Source organism: Elephantulus edwardii, unplaced genomic scaffold (assembly GCF_000299155.1).
Source record: "Elephantulus edwardii isolate Elephantulus edwardi_28Jun2011 unplaced genomic scaffold, EleEdw1.0 scaffold00036, whole genome shotgun sequence".
In the NCBI taxonomy this organism is placed as follows: domain Eukaryota; kingdom Metazoa; phylum Chordata; class Mammalia; order Macroscelidea; family Macroscelididae; genus Elephantulus; species Elephantulus edwardii.
Window position 1 is genome coordinate 33291 of NW_006399786.1, and position 22515 is coordinate 55805.

The following is a 22515-nucleotide window of genomic DNA, read 5'->3' on the forward strand; positions in this document are numbered from 1 at the left end:
CCAAAGTATGTCAGACAAAGCCTCAGAATTCTTGCCTCTTAGGAGCAGCATGATTTCACCCTTTCACGGATGAACTTGTTTGTTCTCCTACCATTCTGTGGTATATTCAATACTCTTCTCCAGCACCACAGCTCAAAGCCATCAATTTTCCTCCTATCATCCCTAGTCATTGTCCAGTTTTCTGATGCATAGCAATTGTGAAGACTATGGCCTGGATCAGGACACCTTAGGCTCCAGACTGAATGCCTCTTTATTTCATAGAAGTCACAAAGTCATTTTTTCCTTCAATTTTTCAGCAAGCAGAGCCTTTTGACTCCATCTACAGGCCTCTGTCAGGCTATGCCTTGCCACATTCCCTCTACAGTTGGGTTAGTTCCCTTTCTTACATTGGTCTCACAGCTGTTGATGATGTTGAAGACACTATCAGTGGTGAGCCATGTGTCTACTGCTGAGACAGCTGGAGGGGGGATAAGGCAGTGGAAAGAAAAGCCATTTTCAAAAGTTCTAACATGACACATCAAAAGAAAATGGAAGAAATAAAAAGAGTCACACTATCAAAAGGAAATGGTTGGTGGTCAACCATTATAGGAGGTAGGAAATGAAGTTATTTAAGGAAAAAGTTCAAGGTGCACTGAAGGTACTAGAGCAAAACAAGATTTCAGGAAATAATGAACTATCAACTGAGGGGTTTAACAGATAGATGAAATGTTGAAATTTAGAAGAAATATAAAAGATAGCTACCTGGATAATCAACTGTAATATATCTGCATTTGTTTGATTGCAAAGACAGATGATGTAATGGAATGCAAAGATTATCAGATATTATCATTACTATCATGTGCAAGTCAAGATATTTCCAAAACAAGTGCAGCAGTACGTGGCCAAGGAGCTGCCATCAATGAAATTAAATTCATAAGGGGAAATGGGAAGAGGAATATAATATTTAATGTAAGATGGATTTGGCTAAAAGCAAAGAGTACAAGAAAGATATTTACCTTTGTTTTTTTTTGACTATATAAAGGCCTGTGACATTGTGGATCATGAGAAATTATGGATAACCCTGCAAGTATTGAAAACTCCAGATCACTTAATTATACTCATATTGAACCTGCACATAATAAAAGAGAGTATTTTTCAAACAGAAAAAGGAGATTCTGCACAGATTAAAATCAGAAAAAAGGGGTGTTAGGATTGTGTTTGCATGACAATCTGCGTGCTGAGCAAATAATCTGAGAAGCTAGCATCAGCATTAGAGGAATAATTACTAACAATCTGTAGGTTACTTGATGAAAGTAACGAGGACTGGGAACATTTACAAATGAAGACCAAAAACAATAGCCTTCAGTATGGATTAAAAATCAACATAAAGGAAACAAAAGTCCTTGCAACTCAATCAATAAGCAGCATCGTGATATATGGAGAAAATATTGAATTTTTCAAAGATTTCATTTAGCATGAATCCACAATAAAGGTCCATATTCAAGAAATCAAAAGAACATCATAGTCAACTCAATGACAACTATTAATAATAATCAAGTATATTTATATATTTAAATTTTACATCTATACCAATATCCATCTCTCTATCCACTCACCCACCGCCATTGAGTCGAGTCTGACTCATGTGAGCTTCCAGGGGGTTTCTAACACTGTAATCTTTACAGAAGGAGAGTGATCATCTTTCTTCTACCCCACAGTTGGAAATTGAACCACAAACCTCAAGGTTAGCAGCACATGTTATAAAGTTTTCTACCAGAGTTCTCTTTCCTCCAACTCTTGTTCTCTTTTTCCTATAATTTTATATTCCTTTTTCACACAAACTTTGGCAAGATTATTGATATTGAATCATATATATGTATATTTACAAAAATGAATGAAAAGAAATTTACTATTAATTAAGAAGTTTGACCAACTTTTTGATATGTTCTTGAGATACATATTAAATAGGAATGTTTCCTAGTGAACATTAGATACAAATGATGCCATCATGCTGATTTGACAGGGAAGCTCTGATGGCATAGTCCATAGCAAGTTGCAGTGCTAACACAAAGATGTGAATCTCTAGCAGTTAAAATCCATGTAACTGTACATCTGAACTGACTCCACAACAGTGAGTTTTTGAGATTTTTGTTGTTATTGTTGTTACATGTCATCGAGTTGAGTATGACTCATTGTGACCCTATGAACACCGCATCTGAGCACTGTCCTATCCTATACCATTTTCAGAATCTCTGACACACTCAAGCTCATTCACACAGCCACTGTGTTAGCTCACTTGGTTGAGGGGCTTCCTCTCTTTTGCAGTCCCTTCACCTTCCCAAGTGTGATGTCCCTCTTCAAGAAGTATCCTCGTCTAGAAATATGCCCATAGTAAGTGAGACGAAGCTTTATCATCTTTGCCTCCAAGAGGCACTCTGGTGACACCTTCTCCAAGACACATCTGTTTGTTCTTTGGTAGTTCATGGGATCTTCAGCACTTTTCGCCAACACCACATTGCAAAACTTGTTAGACAATAGTAAATCATAGCAGTAAGATATGGAATTTCATCTTTGAAACACATAGCTGACTTTCCAGTGAAAGTGCAAAGAATTGTTTGCCTAACTTACTTTATTAACTTTCACCTTAATTTTCTAGCAATGGTAGTCCAAGGTGTTACTTTGTGGTCAGAAACTATTTATTTTTTTAACTAAAACAATATCACCAACTTGAAAATTGTTCCAGTCTTGAGCTGCAAATTCTCCCAACACCAGAGTAAGCTCAAGTATCAGCAATCACATTGGATAGCTCAGCATCTAACATCATTCAAGAGGACAGTGAAGAGCATTTTTTTACAGTCTATTAGTCTCCAAACGTAAATCTACCTTTAAAATACACATAAGAATTTTTCATTTATTGCATAATAAACAACATTTAGAATACTAATGAGTGAAAACAAATATTTCTAATATCCTGGATCTGGAAATAATGTTGCTAATCTAAGTCACTTTTTAAAAAAAATTTTTTTTCTAAGTCACTTTTTGAGAATCTCTCACTTTTTAACATGTGAAAGACTGCTTCTCAGATGTGAGTTAGCTCTAAATAGTTGAAAAAGTTATTTAAGTTTTATTATCCAGACAAGTACTATGGAAAAGTGACATTTGATTCTATGCTACAGAAAAAGAAATTATACTTGTCGAAGGTAAAGCTTTGAAGTTAGTAATTTTTAATATATTCAATAGACAGGAACTGGTTTCATTGGGCCTTAAGTTATAACACAAGATTGACTATCAAACAGAAATATACAAAGTAAGCAATGTAAAAAAGAATCACAATGAAAAATATGATAAAAATAATTCCCCTTTCTAAACCACAGTTTTCTTCCATTTCAAACACTCTGGTTTTGGTAAAATATATTTTCTTTCATCCATGGATGAGATATTTTTGGAAGTAAATGGTATTGCAAGCCCCTTTTCGCTCAGTGTGGTCTTGATACACATTACCCATCCATTACCTTCCTTGGCCATTGTTCTTTCTAAGACATGGACCATATGATGCTTTTAAAATGACCAACATCTACAATGTTGAGATCTGCCAAATAGCAAATCAACCTTTGTAATTAAAGGTGACAAGCTGACAAGAAAAATGAGTGTATATGTGAACATATATATGTGAATTTTTATGTCATATTGCCGTCTGTGCACTTGTTTGCTTTGTGTCAATAGCCGAAGGCTCATTTCTCTGCGCCAGAAGCATCTTATATTCTAGGTCTTCAGACAGCTCCCCTTCGCCCTAGTGAATCTGCTGATTAATTTTGGATACTCTTCTTAATTAACACCCCAAAGGAGGTCTAGATTATCTAGCCTATAATCCATGAAAAACAAGTGAATCTGAAGAATTATAACCTAGGGAGACAGGGACACAGTCTCCAAATGATGTTACAAGAGCATTAAGTCTCTCTTAAGTCAGGATTGTGTCAGGCAATGCCTCAGGACGTTGTAGGCCTTTAATCAGGGCAAGAATAGATATAAATATTAGTCTAATTTAATTTTCCTTTTGTTAAGAAGAAGGAGCGATAGATGCCATTTGACAGATGAAATATGGCACCCAATGCAGCCATGGTTGCCATTGGCCTTGATTAGTAACTTGTCACATTTTTTTTTCTTCAGGCAAACGAGTTGGTGGATGAGAGGAAAAGAGTGAATCAATAACAGTAAGATGAAGTAAAGAACTAGCTAATTGTACCCAGATCTTCGAGACTTAACTAGAGACTGGAGAAATATGATGCCTGTGGCTGCTTTCATAAACCTGTCCAAAGATATGAAACCTTTACACAAAAGAATTTCAACTAACTAACTTTGACAATGTTAGTTCCAGAGAGAAAGGGTTAGAGGAAAGAAAGGAAGGGGTTGTTATTGTTAAATAACTTTCCTTTGGGTAGAAATTCTAAGACTTGTATGTGAAACCAACTGTTGCATAAGTCCGAAATGCTATAACCCACAGACCACTCTTATTTCTAGTCCATTATGAGTTAGAGAAACTTTATCTGACTTTTTAAACAATAAGCCTCTGAGTAAATCAAGCTAACATACAGACCCAGTGAAAACATCCCAAATAAATCTCCTGTCTTAACTATGTGTTTTACTTTATTTCTTTCTAGACCAGTTGACTTTGCACAGCGCAGTTTGGGAACATTTTCAACGCTGAGTCATCTAATTGCTACTGTTGTGCTAGTTAGACCCAGCACGGAGCAGCTCCACATTTAGAAAAGCATATGCTATCCTATCTGTTCCTCTTCAGGGGAGGAAAAAAACACAACTTCATGTTGATACTATTTATTTCATTTTTACCCTTACTAGCAAAATGCTGGAATTGTTTCTTCCTCATCATTTGAGCATTTAAAACCTCTAACCTGCAAAAGTCTGTTAAGTAGTCTATTTTTAACACTTTGCCACAATTAAATATGGTTAAATTAACTACATTTATTATTAGAATCAACAGCCAAGACATGGGCATTTTACCATTTCAAGGCAACATTTTTTTTCTTTTTTTAATTGAGATTTTAATGAAAGGTTACAGAGAACTTGAATTTCCATTCATTCATTGTTGCACATCACCCCCCCCACACACACACACACACACAGACACACTCCGCTCGCAGGTTTACTTTTTTCTTTGAGAAGAAAAAAAAATTCTTTCATTGCTATACAATTCTCTCTCCCCAGCCCCCAGTCCACTTTACTTTGCAACTCTTGTTCTGGACTCTGGCCATGTAAATAATATCTAATCATATATCCCTTTTAAACAGTTCTCTCCCTCTTCTGTTTCAATGCCAGGTACACTATTTATCTCCTTTTCTGAGTTTCCCCCCAACCCCTATCCTCCAGGGCCACACATTTTGTGTAATAATTCATGAGTTCCTTGTTTTTCAATGCTGGATAGTATTCTATTGTGTTAATATACCACAGCTTCTCTATACATTCATTTGTTGATGACACTTGGGTTGTTTCCAGCTTTTTGCTGTTGTGAAAAAAGCAGCAATACACATGGATGTGCATATCTGCTTGGGTGGCAGTTCTGGTTTCTTTAGGATATATTTCCAGTAGTGGAATTGCAGGGTCAAATGGCATTTCTATTTCCAACTATTTGAGAAAGAACTATACTGCCTTCCACTGTGGTAACAGTTTTAAAAAGAAGAAAAGTAATTGTGTACAAATGTATTCTTTAATTAGAAATACAAATCCTTTGTTTGCATCCTTTCATTCAGTAAATCATTCAGCAAATACTTACTGAGTGTCTTCTCTAGGAATTAATAATATTCTAAGGACTGTGCTAATTGTAGATTTTTTTATTTAAAGGCCCCAATTCCTCTTATTCTCATGGGAACACCAGTTTATAGTCCTTGTTTCTGATATTAATTGCATGACTATATTGCTTGCTGTTTACTGTGTGCATTCAATCAGAACTGACTCCTAGCTGACCCTCCAGCAGAGTTTTAAAGGCAGTAAATTACAGTGGAGAAGATTGCCTATCACCCTCTCATGGAGTAGCTGGTAGATTTGACCTGTATGCCTTCAGGATGGTAGTGCAGCTTCTTACCATGTGGCTACCAGAGCTCCCTGACCCTGGTGTTAGGCATTGTCAAGTTGATTCTGACTCATATTTTAAGTAGAATGAAGTATTGCACCCTCCTCATAATTGTTAATATGGTTGAGCCTTCTGTCAGTAGCTGTGCAAATGCATTTGATTGAGGGTCTTATTTAATCTTTCTAAAAAATATTTTTGTAAAACTATTATACTGTGATGTGAGTGAAAATATGCAAAGGAAATTGAATTACCATCCAACAGAGGGTTTTCTTTCCTCTGTTGATCAACTTTACCAAGTATAATATACTTCACCAGGAGCTGATAACTCCTAATAATATGTCTAAGTGCATGAGATGAAGTCTCACCGTCTTTGTTTCCAAGGAACATTCTGGCTGTACTTCTTCCAAGATAGATTTGCTCCCTCTTTTGGCAAGCTACATCGTATTTAATACTTTTCACCAGCACCATAATTCTGACTCATCTCTTCTTCAGCCTTCCTTATTAATCATTTCCTCTTCCATGTGGTCATTGATGGTATTTATAACTACATTCTTTCATTTCTCATTCAATATTTCCTTGTTGTTAGGTGCTATTGAGTTGAGTATGACTCATAGCAACTCTGTTAGAACCAGATCTATCCCATCCTTGCCATCTCTCATACACTGGAGCCCACTGCTGCTGTCACCATGTCAATCCATCTTATATTGGGTCTTCTTCTCTTTCACTGACCCTCTGCCTTTCCAAGCATAATATACCTTTCCAAGGAATAGCCCCTCTTAGCAACATGTCCAAAGTATGAGAGATGAAGTTTTGTCATTCTATCCTCTAAGGAGCACTCTGGCTGCACCTTTTCTAAGTCATATCTGTTCTTTTGGCAGTCCGTTGGGTTTCCAGTACTTTTCTCCAACAACACAACCAAAGGCATTCATTCTTGTTCTGTAATCCTTTGAAAACACCATGGCCTGAGCTATACACATTTTAGTCTTCAAACTGACATCATCACTGCTCTTTAGTATTTTGGAGAGAGCCCTGACAGTGGACTTGCCCAAAACAAAAGTCTCCTTATCTTCTGACTGCTGGCACCAAGTGTGCTGACTGTGGAGCCAAACCCTCAGCAAATATCTCAGTTGCCCATGATTCTTTGCCTCGTAGGATAACTCAAGTCTTCACTACTGAATACATCAGAAATTCATAGTCTCACTTTATTTAGATTAGTTGTAATGGTATATGGGGAATTGAGCTTTCCCTCTCAGATGGTTTAAGTCCACCATTGGCTCCAGAGAAGAAAGGCAATCTCCTCCCATGTGATTGACAAGCTTAGAAACTCAGTGGAGAGTTGTGACTCAATAGTGGTGAGGGGATTTGTTTGTTAATGTGGTGGTAGTGTGAAGTGAAGAGCAGTCTTCTCTAGTATTCACGTTACATTTTAGTCTTTCAATGCACAAAGTTGATATATATGGCTTTCAGAATTCTCTCTCTTCCTGCATCAGTGATTATTTTTATACTGATCTTCAGAGAGAATCTGAATGACCCAGCTTTTTTCAGATATAATTTATTATCATTCTAGAATAATCATGAAAATTAAGAAGGGAGAATATTAAGTATGCTATTGGCTCTAAGTTTTTATCAATGTTGTTTATAAAATTGAAGAAGGCCCTCTCTATTTTTTAGTTTGTTGTTGTTGTTGATTGCCTTTGAGTCGAGCATGACCCCTAGAAACTCTATCGACATTTACCAAAGTTCATGGAGTTTCCAGAGACATGCTACTTAGGAAGTGGATGCCACTACTGCTTTCAAACCTGTCATAGTATGTTATTGTTTTTATATTTCATTGAGTAACTTGCGATGTACAGCAGCTCTGAACTCTTCCCTGTCCTGAGCCAGTCTCTCTAATTTCGACATGCCATCCCTCAGTGCTCCAGTTACTGTATCAATCAATCAATCAATCTCATCTGGGATCTTCCTCTCCTGCGCTGTCTGTCCACCCTTCCGAGCATGATGTCCTTCTCCAAGGACCGATCTCTCTGGCCACGTGCCCAAAGTAAGTGAGGCAGAGTTTCAAAATCCTAGCCTCCAAGGAAAGATTTGGCTTCACCCTCTCCAAGACAGACCTATTTGTTTTCTTGGCAGTCCATGGTATACTCAAGACTCTTCTCCAGCCCCACAACTCGAAGGCATCTATTACTCTTCTGTCAACCTTCATCATTGTCCAACTCTCTGAAGTCTTTAGTTTACTAACACTTTTTGTCATGAATGAGTGCTGAACTTTGTCAAATCATTTTTTTTAGTGTCTATCGAAAAGATCATAACATTTTTATTTAAACTGCTTATATGATGAATTATATTAATTGACTTGTGACTGTTTAACAGGCTATGCATCCTTGGGGAAATTTACACTTGTTCTTATATATTACAAGCCTTAGTGGTATGCGTTATAATACTTGGCTGTTAACTTCAAGGTTGGCAGTTCAAATTCATCATTCACTTCTTGGGAGAAATATGTGACAATCTACTTTAATAAGTATTTACAGCTTAATGAACTCAATAGAAAGTCCTATGAGTCAGACTAAACTGATTGCAGTGGATATACAGTTTTTATTTTGCTTTAATTAATCATCTTTTAAAGAGATATAACATTTAAAGAAAATTACATTTTATATTGAACCACCTAGCTACATTTCTAGTTGTGTTCATTCCATTGTGATAGCATCAATTTTTATTGACTATTTTTCCCCTGAGTGCAAGTCTGCTAGGATTGAGCATTGCTCAGATCTGTCAATCAGAAAACATTTCATTTCACCTTTATTTTTAAAATATATGTTTTATTGGCATAGGATTCTAGATTAATAGTTTTTGTTGTTTCTTTGATCTTTAGTATTTAAAGATTTTTCTCTAGCATTGCCTGAATTCCACTGAGTTTTTCTTAATATTATGTGTCTTGATTTTATAGGCTCAATATTATTTTCACATTCCTAGAATATGGAATCTTATTATAACAACTAATTCTAACATCTTTGCTATTTTTCCCATGTCTACTCTTTTTGGGGTTTACTTTCCTCTTTATTAAAGGAAGGAAAAATTTCTTTTCATTCTTCAGTTTATTCAGTGCCTGCTATTTTAACTGAATGCCAGACTGTACTATAGTGATATTCAATGTGACCTTTCTAACCATAGATTTTGACTTTCAACACATGGTTATGTCTTACTGCCAATGAGTAGAGTTTGACTCACAGAACTCCTTTTTTGGGTTTTGGAATGCAGAGCCTGACCTCTTTCTTCCTATAAATAGTAGGTGTTCTTGGCCCACAAATGTTATTGGATAGCTTGCTCATAATGGAAATACTATGAACACCAATTTTTATATGCAAATGTGCAAATCATGCTTGTACACCACTAAAGTAAAGATTAGTTAGTTAAATTGAGCAGATTCAGAAGTAAAAAATTAGTATTTCCTTGGTCTTTGCAATCACTTGTCATTTACCAGAGAGTTGGACAGTGACTAAGGAGGATAGAAGGAGAATTGATGCCTTTGAGCTGTGGTGCTGGAGAAGAGTATTGAGGGTACCATGGACTGCTAGGAAAACAGATTCATCCTGGAGAAGGTTAAATGGGGTGGCTCCTTGGAGGCAAGGATTCTGAGGCTTCGTCTGACATACTTTGGACATGTTGTAAGGAGGGACAGGTCCTTGGAGAAGGACATCATGCTTGGGAGGGTGGAGGGACGGTGCAGGAGGGGAAGGCCCTCTATGAGGAGGATTGATTCAGTGACTGGGGTAATTGGAATGGATGTATCAGAGACAGTGCAATTGGCACAACACAGAGCACAGTTTAGGGCTGTTTTACATAGGGTTGCTATGGGTCGCAAGCTACTCGACGGCACATAGCAACAACAACAATATCATCAAGAAAAAAGAAGCAGAGTGCAGTGACTTTAGTATGGGTAAGAAGTTAGAGTCTAGAGTCAAGTCTGAGATACAGCAACAGTAATAGCAGCACCAGAAATGGCAGAGAACTAGAGTCCCAGTGAGACAGAGCTGTTAGATCTGCTGCCTCACAGAGCCAGAGCCAAGAGGTTAGGCCTTTGGGGGCCTGCTGGGGTGGGGGGGGGGGAGAAAGGGAGAGAACGGGCAGTGGACATCCTTGAGGTTATATGAAGCAGCTGGCATAATGTCTTCTTTTAGTATTTTTAGAGCAAGCAACTTCTAATTCCACTCTTTTATATTAAACAAGCCATTTCTGATTTTCCTTTTTAAGGTCTCTATGCTTATATCATTATATTAAACCATAAGTGTCATTTGGATTAGAATATACATATTATAAATAGAATATTATTAGAAATTTTGAGGTTTCCTTGTATTCTGGTAGTTGTCACCCCCTCTCTGCATAGTTTCTTCCTTTGATTTTCTTGCTTCATTAAATTTCTCTTCATTGCATTCTCCCCTTGTTAGCTGCAACATTTCATACACTTTTCTATATCATTAATTATTGTCTTTTTCTTTCTCCTATTTGGCACATATTCTTTATTATTTGAACTAAACTTATAATACTGTAATATTTTTGCTAAAAAGATACACTATTGGTTATCTCGTCTTCCTTAGAGAATTTCTAAGGAATTATTATTTTCCTAATTTCATTATACTTAGGTTGGAAATTATTTTTTATACTACTTTTATTTCCCCTGTCTTTAACTCTTAAGCTTTACTCAGCTGACTTAGTACATTTTACTTAAAGAACATACAATCTATTTTTAAAGTCTTTATTGTTCATGCATTTTGTAAATTTTCTAGCAGCTTACTCTTTGTCTATTGGCATATGATATTTGAGCAAGCAAATCTGCTTCAAATTCTTGTTTTTTATAGTGCTATTTATCATTTTTCTTATGGTTTTACAAGAATATATTCACTAAGATCTACTTTATTAAATTCTTCAAAATTGTTTTTTCCTCTCTGAAAACTCTCAGTTAGATACAGAATTATCTAGTCATATTCTCTTGTTTAGCTGTGTATTTATATCAATAGTTCTATCTTTATTAGGTGTCTGGATTAATTTCTTATATTTTATCTCACAATCCATTCATTCAGGTAGGTAGTAACTCATTCTCTCCATTCGCTGCTGACTTAACAAAAAAATTATTAGTATTTTTGTAATTCATATACATTGTGTTTCATGAATGTACATTGTGTTTCATACAGCTTTTCATTTGTATTTCATTCATTTATATGTTGGAGTTTTTTCTCCCTAACAATAATCTTGCTAATAACTAGTGAAAGTGTGTAAGCCAGCTACTTCATGCCTCATGTCCTAGTATCCCCTTTTCAGATGGGCAATTTCTGATTCATTGCTGTCTTTTGTAGTAATTGTTGGGTTTTTTTTTAAATTTTCTCAAGGTAAGTTTTCTTAGGTTTTCACTTCAGTTTCATCAAATTTGGATATATACTTTTATTTCCTTAAAATGTATGTGTATATGTATATTTACGTGTACATATTATATAAGAACTCGTGGCTTAGTGGGTAAGAAGTTGCACTGCCATCCCAAAGGCAGACAGTTAAAAATCACCAGCTGCTCTGAGAAAGAGATGGACAGTCTCCTTTTATCCAACTTACAGTCTCTGAAAACCCACATGAAGATCAGGTAGGAGCTGATTTCAACTCAATGGCAATGAATTACATTTACTCTTTTGTGTATCTATCCAGGTCAGGGAGCTCTCAAAAGTGCTGAAGAGCAACAATGCCATTCTGGAGACTAAGGACTGCCTGATTCAGACCACGGTCTTCACCATTGCTTGCTATGCATTAGACAGATGGACGATGTCCAAAGATGACAGAAGAAGAATTGATGTCTTTGAGTTGTGGTGCAAGAGAAGAGTACTGAACATACCACAGACAGCCACGAGAACAAACAGGTTTATCCTGAGGAGGGTGAATTTAGGCTACTCCTTGGAGGCAAGGATATTGAAACTCCATATCATGTATTTTGGGCATGTTTCCAGGAGGATCTAGGTCCTGGAGAGGGACATCATACTTGAAAAGGTGAACGGACAGCACAGGAGAGGAAGACCCCAGATGAGATGGATTGAAGTAGTACCTGGAGTAACGGGGGTAGGTGTATTGAATACCATGAGCTTGGCTCAGGATAGAGCAGAGTTCAGAGCTATTTTGCACAGGGTCACTATGAGTTGTAGTAGTCTTGATGGCACATGACAAAAACAACAATCCAAGTTATGTTACCACTTTCATCAGGTTTCCCTCTTCTCTATGACTGTGAACTCTGTCTCTGCATGGATCCTCAGCCTTTTCTCCATTATTTGTGAGTCAACTCAGATTACTAAATTATTTTGCTGCAAATGTCACACAAGTGGAAGAAGGTAGAAGTCTCAGATGGAAGACACTGTCTACTGCAGCCTCTTTAAAAGATTTCTCTATTCTATGGCCACTTTATCTCAAGCTCAGAAACAGAGGTGACAACTCCCAGTACTTTTACTTTTTAGCTTATATCAGCCAGGAACATTCACTGCCCAGCACTGTCCGAGTGTCCAGTTGACAACCCTTCACCGATACTTTTTATTAATTCTAGAGTTCACAGCATTGATACCACAGAGTTTCCTCAATCTGTGAGATTCAAGGTATTGAGTAACTTATGTAATTACTTGTATCTCTTCCAACATTTGCTTTGGAAGAAATAATTTCTTTTTCTTGTTATTTGAAGGCTAGAAAACTACTAATTTCTAAGTTGCCTAAAATTTAAAACAAGGATTTATGTCTTACTAGACAAAATGAGGCCATTTAGTAAATCAACAGAGATATATATCACTTGAGGGGAACAAAAAAGTATTAAAATATCACAATTAAGAGCAATCATTAGAAATAAAAATCCATTATGTGTTTATGTTTTGAAACCTCATTGAATAAAACATTTATGTCGTTGTTGATGATGCTGTGAGGTTCTGGTTCTGTGTAGTGCAATCCAACTCCTACTCACCCTGTGAACAACATATCCACACATTTCCTGATGCTGCACCATCTTCACAATCTCCTTTGTTCTCAAGCCCCCTGTTCTGGTCATTGTTGCCATTGTGTCAACACATCTCTTTGAGGGTCTTCTTCTCCTTTTACAACCCTCCACTTTCCTGAGCAGTCGATCAATAAAAGAGGGAGATGAAGGAAGAAAAAGGAAAAAGAGAGGAGAAAGACGAGGGGGAGAGAGAGAACAGGAAGGAAAGAGAGAGAAGAGAGGGAAATAGAGAGGAGGGAATGGATAGAAAGCCAAGAAGGAGGAAGAAAGAAAAGGAATAGGAAAATACCAATCTAGAGACAACTGTTTATGCTTAAACAAAGAGGGATCAAATCTCCTCTTTTCTCTCTGGACAAGAATCTGCAAACTTCTGAAAGCATTGCAGAATTCTTTTGAAGGTTATTTCTGCTCAGATTACCTTAAAATGGAAAAGCAGATATCTAATCTCTTTCTTGCTGACATAGACAGCATTGGTGACACAGAGTGTACCACAGGCAGGGTTCTGGGTACAACTGATATTCAACTCTGGTCAATAATAATTCTGAGAGAAGCTATTACATAGCTCACAGAGTTGTTGGGGAGAAAATTGACAATGAGTTTTTTCTTTTTTTAGAAAAAGCAAAATGAAGGCTAGATATCAGAAAAGATAATCAGGGTCACCCTCTTGTAGCAATGTGAATAAATTATTGTCACTTGTCCAAGATTCATTTCTTCTGCACTGTTGACACTGCTAATATAAATATATTTTAATTGTCTTTACATTCTTCATTCGGTACTGCACATTTTACAGTCTTGGATAGAGGTTCGGGCGAGATTGAATCACATAACTATATATTGCCTACGAGGCCAGAAGGACAGAAAATGAGTATCTCTTCTAGATTATCCTGTAGTGATTGGGATACTGGATCCCATCACTGCTGGTTATAATGAGAATCTGTGTGCTAAATGATCCTGGGAGTGAAAATGTGCACAAGCTACTTCTTTTAGAACTCAGTGTTCACATTCTCTTTTCCTTAAGCACATTTCCAAATAAAAAGATGGGCACTCATTATATTAAAACTTTCTGATAAACATAAAAGAGCACTAATCATTTTTTTTTTTACAAAAAGGAACATCTTTTTGTCTTTCTACCTAGCCCAAAATTCAGAATTCCTGGTCATACGTATTCCTCCACATGTTGAATTGGATTCAAGTCCTGATATTCCACAATCTCTGAACAAAATTTCAAAATTTGATCTTGCTTTGATCAACAGCAGCTCTCTTTGTACCATCAGTCAAGAGCTCAGCAGATGTATTGCTGCAGTGTTAGCCTAAAAGTTGGCTTTTTTTTTTAGCTCTTCGGCTAAGCCCTCTCTAGTCTCCATCTATCATAACTGCTGACATATGGTCTTGCAAATTATCAACAGCTATGGGGCTAGGATAAGGGAAGCAATGTTTCCCACACTGAGTAGCAAGACTTGTGGCAGCAAGACTTGAGGAGAACTCTGCAGTAATACCGCCTGATAGTGAGGCCCTATTGGCAAGATCTTGGTGATAGTGGGGAAGAGACAGTAGCATTGTTGTGGAGAAACTATGGCAAGTTGTGACTGAGGCTTCTTGCATTAGTGTTAGCCACAGTTAAAAGTGTTGCTGCTCTTGCATTTGCTGATGGAAGGAAAAGCTGCTTGCCAAACTGAAACCAGAGTTTGGATTAATTGAGGAATTGTGTCTTGGGACTGCTTGGCTAAAACTTGGATTTGCATTGGGTGATAGTCTTTGTTTCTCTCACTCTGCAACTTATTTCTCTAATAAACCCCATTCTTGGTACCACAACTACAAGTCTGAGTCAACAATGAATACAGGCTCTTTATCTGTTTTCTGCTTTGGAGTCGTGAGTGGCTGTGCTATTCTCATTCCCTCCAGCCCTTTCAGAGAGACGCTCATGGCCTTGTGCTCCCATGTACCATTTTCTCTCATCTAGACAATTCCACTGGGCAAGCCCACTATCAGGGGCCTATCCAAATACCAAAAAGCAATGCTATAAATTTGAAGACTAAAGGGGCACTTGATTCAGGTCATGGTCTTTCAATTGTTTGCTATACATCTGAGAGCTTGACAATAAATCAGAGTGACAGAAGAAGAATCGATGCCTTTGAGTTGTGGTGTTGAAGAAGTATACTAACTATCTCACAGATTGCCAAAAAAGAACAAACAAATATGTCTTAGAAAAAGTGCAGCTAGAGTGCTCCTTGGAGAAAACATGGTGAAGCTTCATCTCTCATTCTTTGGACATTTTGCTAGGTGAGTCAATTCCTTGGAAAGGGACGTTGTGTTTGGAAAAGTGGAGAATCATTGTAAGAGAGGAAGACCCAAATCAGATGAATTGATACAACGACTGCAGCAATGGCCTGAAGAGTGTCAGATATGACGAGGATGGCATAGGATAAGCCAGGGTTCTGGCTTATTGTTCATAAAGTTGCTGTGTCTAAGGCTTGACTCAAAGGCACCTAACTACAACAACACAACCAAGTTAGGGAGAACACAATTCTACATGCATATTTTTATAAATTATATGTATGCATACAGTCAAGTACAGTGTGAAATACATCTAATGACATCTGACCATATATGTGCCCATGATTCTAACAGTTACAAAGTGTTTTGCATTAAAAGTCAAGGAAGAGCAATGATTCCTAAAACAAATGGTGATACATTGAAACATGCATCAAAACATTATTATAATTTTTTTACTACATTATTTGTGAGAGGGAACTCAGATTAAATAGCTCATAGGGTTCTGTGCTACACTGCTAACTCAGAAGCTAAACTTCTGTGGTGATTCTCATCCACCAGTGGTTTCAAGGAAGAAAGATAGATAGCTTCCTTCATGCAATTTATAGTTCTTGTGTTTTATAAACTTTTATAAATCTCTTTCAGGAATAGATTTCTTTTTCTTTGTTATATTGATGAGATCATATCAGTATAAGGTGGGTCCTAAACTTAATCACTTCCAAAATTTAGAATGAGTAGATTAGAGCCAAGACCAATCAATCATAAATATAAGAAGACAGATGTTATCAAATGACCACAGATGTACATGTATAGGTGTAGGAACTCCAAAACATGACAGTTACTAAAATAGCACAGGACCAGGAAATGATTCCTGCTTTTATCCATAGTTTCACTATGAGTTAGACCTAACCTGAGGGCAGCTAACAAGAAGACGCTGCAACAGAAAAGGGCCTCCCCCTATAGCGACATCTTGAATTAAAATTCCTGGCCTTCCAAAGTGTGTTTGAAGACTATTTCTGTCCTTTAAAGCCCCTCCTCACCACTCCATTTTTAATATTTCATATTTCATATTACATATTACAGATTACAGCAGCCTAGGAAACCAACACACAAGGAGGCAAGATTAGGCATAATGGGAATTTGGCCCAATTGTCCTTGCACTCCATCATATGCTTCCCCCCCTTTTAATATTATCTTTTGTCTATATTTGCCATTTTACTGTGCTTGATAACATTATCATTTATCATCATATTCAGCTACTTGTCTTCATTTTCATCATGCACTTTTACAACTTCCCCAAGTCTAAGGATACATTTATCCACCTGCATATTGAATGTTCCTTTACTTGTGACTGCAAGAATCAACTCAGCACTCAGTTCTTAATGAGCAGCAGTATGGTTGGCATGCCCACCTTGTAACTATCACCATTTTTCACCAGGTTCCAGCAGCAAGTCAAGAACTTTTTCTCACAGACTAGTTATTTTAGACTATAGGGTTTGACTTTATAAAAACAAACAAACAAAAAACCAAAACAACCACATAGGGATTGTGAGGATAGCATAATCAGTTATCAAAGTCTCCATATAATGTCAAGATACACTTTTAATCTAATTATGATACAAACAAAACAAATGAAACTATAAGCATCTAACTTCAGTAGAAGAAAATATCACGTAGTTATAGGAATAAACTTGACATTCATCTGACAAAAATAAGGTTTTGTAAACATACTGTCAGGAAGGTTCATAAAAATCCTAAGTACAACAGAAAAAAAACACTGCCTGGCCCTTCACAGTTATGGTTGTGTTGAGCACATTTTTGCATTCACAGTGTCAATCCATCTTGCTGAGGAAAGCCCTTTATTTTCCTGGCCTTCGACTTTGCAAAGCATGAAGTCAATGTTCAGGGACTGAGTCCTTCTGATAATAAAACCAAAAGACTTAAGATGAAGTCTTACCATTTCCTTTTCAAGGAACATATGAACTGCCCTTCCAGATAGACTTGTTTATTCTTCTCTTGCTATATTCTATATTCTTTACCAATGCCCAAATTAAAGGCATCATTTCTTCTGTGGTCTTCTCTAAGCATTGTCCAGCCTTGCCATGCATATGAACATTTGAAAATACCACGGTTTGGGTCCATGCACTTTAGGTTTCAAAGCAACATCTTTGGCTTTTAGTGTTTTCAAGTGAACTTTTACAGTATTTTCTTGACTGCTAACCAAGTAGTACTTGATTTATTTATTTATTTTTTTGCATCTAATGCTTTTTCCATGGATGTACATTGTATGTCACACATTCCTTCATTTACATTGTGTTTCATATGATCATTCTTGTACATTGTTTCTTACAAAATTAATCATCATTGATCTATGCCCATTGTTACTCTGTTGTAGAATTTGGTGGGCAGAGGGAGGGGAGAAGGAGCAGGAATTAGGAAAGATCTAGTGGGATCACTTGATTTCCTGACTGTTGATATTACACCATTGATTGTGGATGCAAGTAGAATGAAACCTTGACAACTTCAATTTTTCAGCATTTGTTGGGATGTGATTATTGATTCAGTTGCCAGGATTGTTTGCGTCTTAATTTTGAAGTATATTCCACATTCACAACAATCATCTTTGATCTTTGTCAGTCAGATCTTTAAATTTTTGTCACTTCCAGAAAGCAAATTTGTGTTATTGGCATATTACAAGATACATGAGTGAGTCATATTCTAATCTTGATATCATGTTTTGGTGCTTGGGTGTTGTTGTGTTTTTTTGTTTGTTTGTTTGTTTTTTATAGTCTAGGTTCTCTAGATCATTTGCTCATCATGTAAATTGAATAAGTATGTTGGAAGAATACAATCTTGACACAGACTTTCTTGAATTTAAACTGTAAAATACTGTCTTCTATTTGAAAGGCAGCTGGCTGGCCTTTCTCAGGCCCTCCCTAAGCACAATTGTTTTGGAATTCCCATTCTGTGCAGAGTTACCCATAAGCTTTGATGATATGAATAAGCAAATAAATTTGCATAGCTAATAAAACAAAGGTGAATGCTTTGGTGTTATTCTCTACTTTCTGTCAAGATCCATCTAGTATCCACAAAGAGATTTTTCACTGCACATTTTATTATGAATGTGATTTGAGTTGCTATCGTTTTCCTGTTGACATACTGCTGCATATACTTTTGAATTATCTTTAGCAAATTTTGCTTGTATGTGATATTAATGGTATTGTTAAAATATCCATATTCCAATTGTATCACTTTTCTTTAGAATGTACATGTACGGGGACCTACCTGTTTTCCAGGTAGTTGCCTTTCAAATTTCTTGGCATTGAGGATTGATCACTTCCAGTGTTGCATTATTTGTTGAAATATCTTAATTAACATTCCATAAGTTCCTAGAGCTTTCTTTTTCTGCCAATCTTATCCACTCAGCTTTGATATAGTCCTTTAATATCTTGATCTTATGCAAATTCTTTAAATGGTTCAACTATTTTTATATTAGAAAGTAACGTAGTTTGCTACTATATAACTTTAATAAGTGAGGTATTTTCAAAACTTGTTGCTGTTGGACCAAAACATCAAATAGTTTTAATAATAAAATAACAGATTTTTCAAAGGCTGTTCTCCAATTACAAAAATTTTTACTAAAATATTGAGGCTTCTCATTTGAAATTTCTCTCACTTGAGCAAAACTAAATGTAGTTCATTTGTTCACATTAAGCTGTCTTCAAAAATCATTCATGGAAAATTAATGATTTGTTCATGAAAGACTAGAGCAAACACAGTTTTCATATTCTGAGTAAAAAAGGAATCCCTTTCCAAAGATAAAATAATTTTGGTGTGAAAAAGTATGCTGACTTCACTTTTGAAGAGAGGGTTTAATAAGACTGTTATGGGGTTCCGTACTCCTCACAGGTTAAAAATCATTGCTCTGAAGAGCATGTATTATTATATTTTTCACACATTTTAAGCAATAGCATCTGCCACAGCTTCTCACCTCACAGCAATTTATTAATTTGTAAGTATGGTTTCTGAATGTATATATTTTTCTTGTTTCTAAATATTAAACTTACTTCAAATAATGGAAAACTTCAAAATTCACAAATCTGATTGAAGATGTTGCTATTTCAATTTGTGATTAAAGAAACAAATGATAACTCAGTGAAGTTAGAACCAAAAATTCAAATTTTATAAAAAAAATCCTAAACTATAAGGGCCTTTTCCTTGACAAAAATTAATCATTTCTCCTACGCCACTCATATTTCTTTTTCTAGCTAATGTATCCTTTCCTAAGTAACAGTAATTGTTAAGTGTGATCACTGCAAAGTGCTTTAGAATAGCTAATAACCTAACAAAAACTCATTATGTAAAATACAACTCCTACTAATGCAGATGAATACTTAAATATGGCTCATAAAGCAACCCACTAAATTAAGTCTAAAATGGTGTTTGAGTTGACTTCTAGTTTACCAAACTCTCTGCAAGACAACACGTTACTGGTTACTGCTTCACGGTGATTCCAACAGAAATGCCATGATAGTTACCCACCAAAGATAGACAACCACCATGATAGATGTTGAATCTACTCAACAATAAATTGAAAAGTACAGTAGATGTACGGTTGATAGAACTAAAAAGACAAAAATCACTCACTCAACTCATTGCTGATGAGTAAGACCTGATTCATAGTTGACCCTCCAGAAAATTTGCTGAGGTTATAAATCACACAGGAGGAGACTGTTCATATTTCCCCATGGATCAGCTAGTGGATTCAACCCAACGGAGGAGCACCATCTTTGTGCTAGCAGTTCCGCTTCTAATGCACCATGCCATCAGTATTCCCTTGAAATGAGAGATTAGAACTCTTCTACTGAGTAAAGGATACTTGGACTTTCTTGCTAATATATGTTCTACTAAATGTGTACTTAACCCTTAAGCTACTCAATGGTGTCCTTATTTAGAGATTTTATGAGTGGTCTTCTTCTATGTAAAAATAAAGAAGTATGAGAAAGTAAAACTTTCTCCACTCAATACCTGCCAAACTGAAACACTTGAAATCCACAGCCTTTGAATATCCCTTTATTTTCAAATCCATCTCTTCTGTAATATTATTGTTCCTATATCTTTGCATCATACATAGACTAAAGAACATTGTACTGGAATTCACAATGGAAAAATCTAATAAGACTTTGAACAATCCATAAAATACAAGCACAGAAGAGATGTTACAACTTCAGTAGATGGGTGTTTTTTGTTTGTTTTGGTTTCTTTTTTTTACACACATACACACACTCATTCACTCACTTACACACACACTCATTCACTCAATCATGTGATATATAACTTTGGCAGTACAATATTAAACCATGTTATGTGTCAGTGTAATACAAAGAAACAAGGTACTGACATGTAATTTGTACTTTTCTGAGTATTTAATTTCAATCTAATGTACTGTTGTGTAACTAAGCCAGTAAATCTATATGACTGTTCCATTCAGAGACTTTCTTTGCTATCTTCAGTCCATGGCAATTTCTGGTTTTCATTCCTTGTTCAAAGATGATAGCAGTTTGATTTACAGGTATAACTAACAAATGAGATCAATTAAAATGTCTAAAAGTGGCACCTGTCGATGTATTGGGTTGCACGAAATGTTTCCCACAGCTTTGTTTCCTGTGTGTCCTACCATTTACCTCCCTCTCCACATGCCAAGTAACAATGGAGGGCTGTTTCTTAATGGACATGAACCATGAAAGGGTGCCTTATTCTTTTGCTTAGATATATGATTATTATCACTGATTGGGAACAGCAGGTGTATTTTTCAATTCCATTTACAGAAACAATCCCTGTGTTTCATAGCATTCATTAATATGGTATCTTAAATTGCCCAATTTGTTACAAATTTGTGCTGTCAGTTGCCTTCTTGAGTGAATTGAACTTGTAATGGAATAGGAGCTATCTTACATTTGTGTACATTCTTAAATACTCTGATCACTAGGAAACAAACTTGATACTTTTAATATGCCTGATACTTCAGTTTATGGGGAAAGGGAAAATGATTCCTTTCGAGGATAAAAGAAGTAGCATTTAGATACTACAGTACAGACTTTCTCATTTATTCTATGAAAGCTTTGTGAAAAAATTGAAAAAAAATAATGTGTACTTGGACAGGTTTATGGTCATAAAATATTTTATTAAATTATATGTAGAAAATACAAAACTTCAGGTATGTATTTTTATTATTATTAGATTTGATTATAGTTGAACAATTGAGCTTAACTTTGTAGGCATATCTTTCACTTGTGTTCAAATTTAGGACATTATGAACAATATCGTACAGTGAAAGAAAACATATTTAGCCAAATTTAAACCTTTTGAAACTATGAGGAGAAATGAGGGGTCAGGATTGATGGAAGATCTATCAGCAATCTGCATTATACAGATGACACAACCCTGCTTGCTAAACCTGAGGAGGACCTGAAGCTCTTGCTGCAGAGGGTCAAGGACTGCAGCCTCCAATATGGATTGAGGTTCAATGTCAAGAAGACAAAGATTCTCACCACTGGACCTAGCAGCAGCATCAGGATGAATGGAGAAGAGGTTGAGATTGTTCACAGCTTTAGTTTGCTTGGCTCCACAGTCAACACTCTTGGCACCAGTAGCCAGGAAATTAAAAAATATATTGTGACAGGAAAGTCTGCTGATAGGAACCTTTCCAAAGTTCTGAAAAGCAATGGTGTCCCTCTGGAAACTAAGGTGTGTCTAATAAAGGCCATGGTCTTTGCAATCACTTGTTATGCATCAGAATTAATGCCTTTGAGCTGTGGTGCTGGAGAAGAGTATTGAAGGTACCATGGACTGCTAGGAAACAAAAAGATTCATCCTGGAGAGGGTTAAACTGGGTGGCTCCTTGGAGGCAAGGATTCTGAGGCTCCATCTAACATACTTTGGACATGTTGTAAGGTCCTTGGAGAAGGACATGATGCTTGGGAGGGAGGAGGGACAGCCCTCTATGAGGTAGACTGACTCAGTGACTGGGGTATCGGAATGGGTGTGTCAGAGAGAGTGTGATTGGCACAGGACAGAGCAGAGTTTAGGGCTGTTGTACATAGGGTCGCTATGAGTCACAAGCAATTTGACAGCACATAACAACAATAACAATTATTATATCAATTCA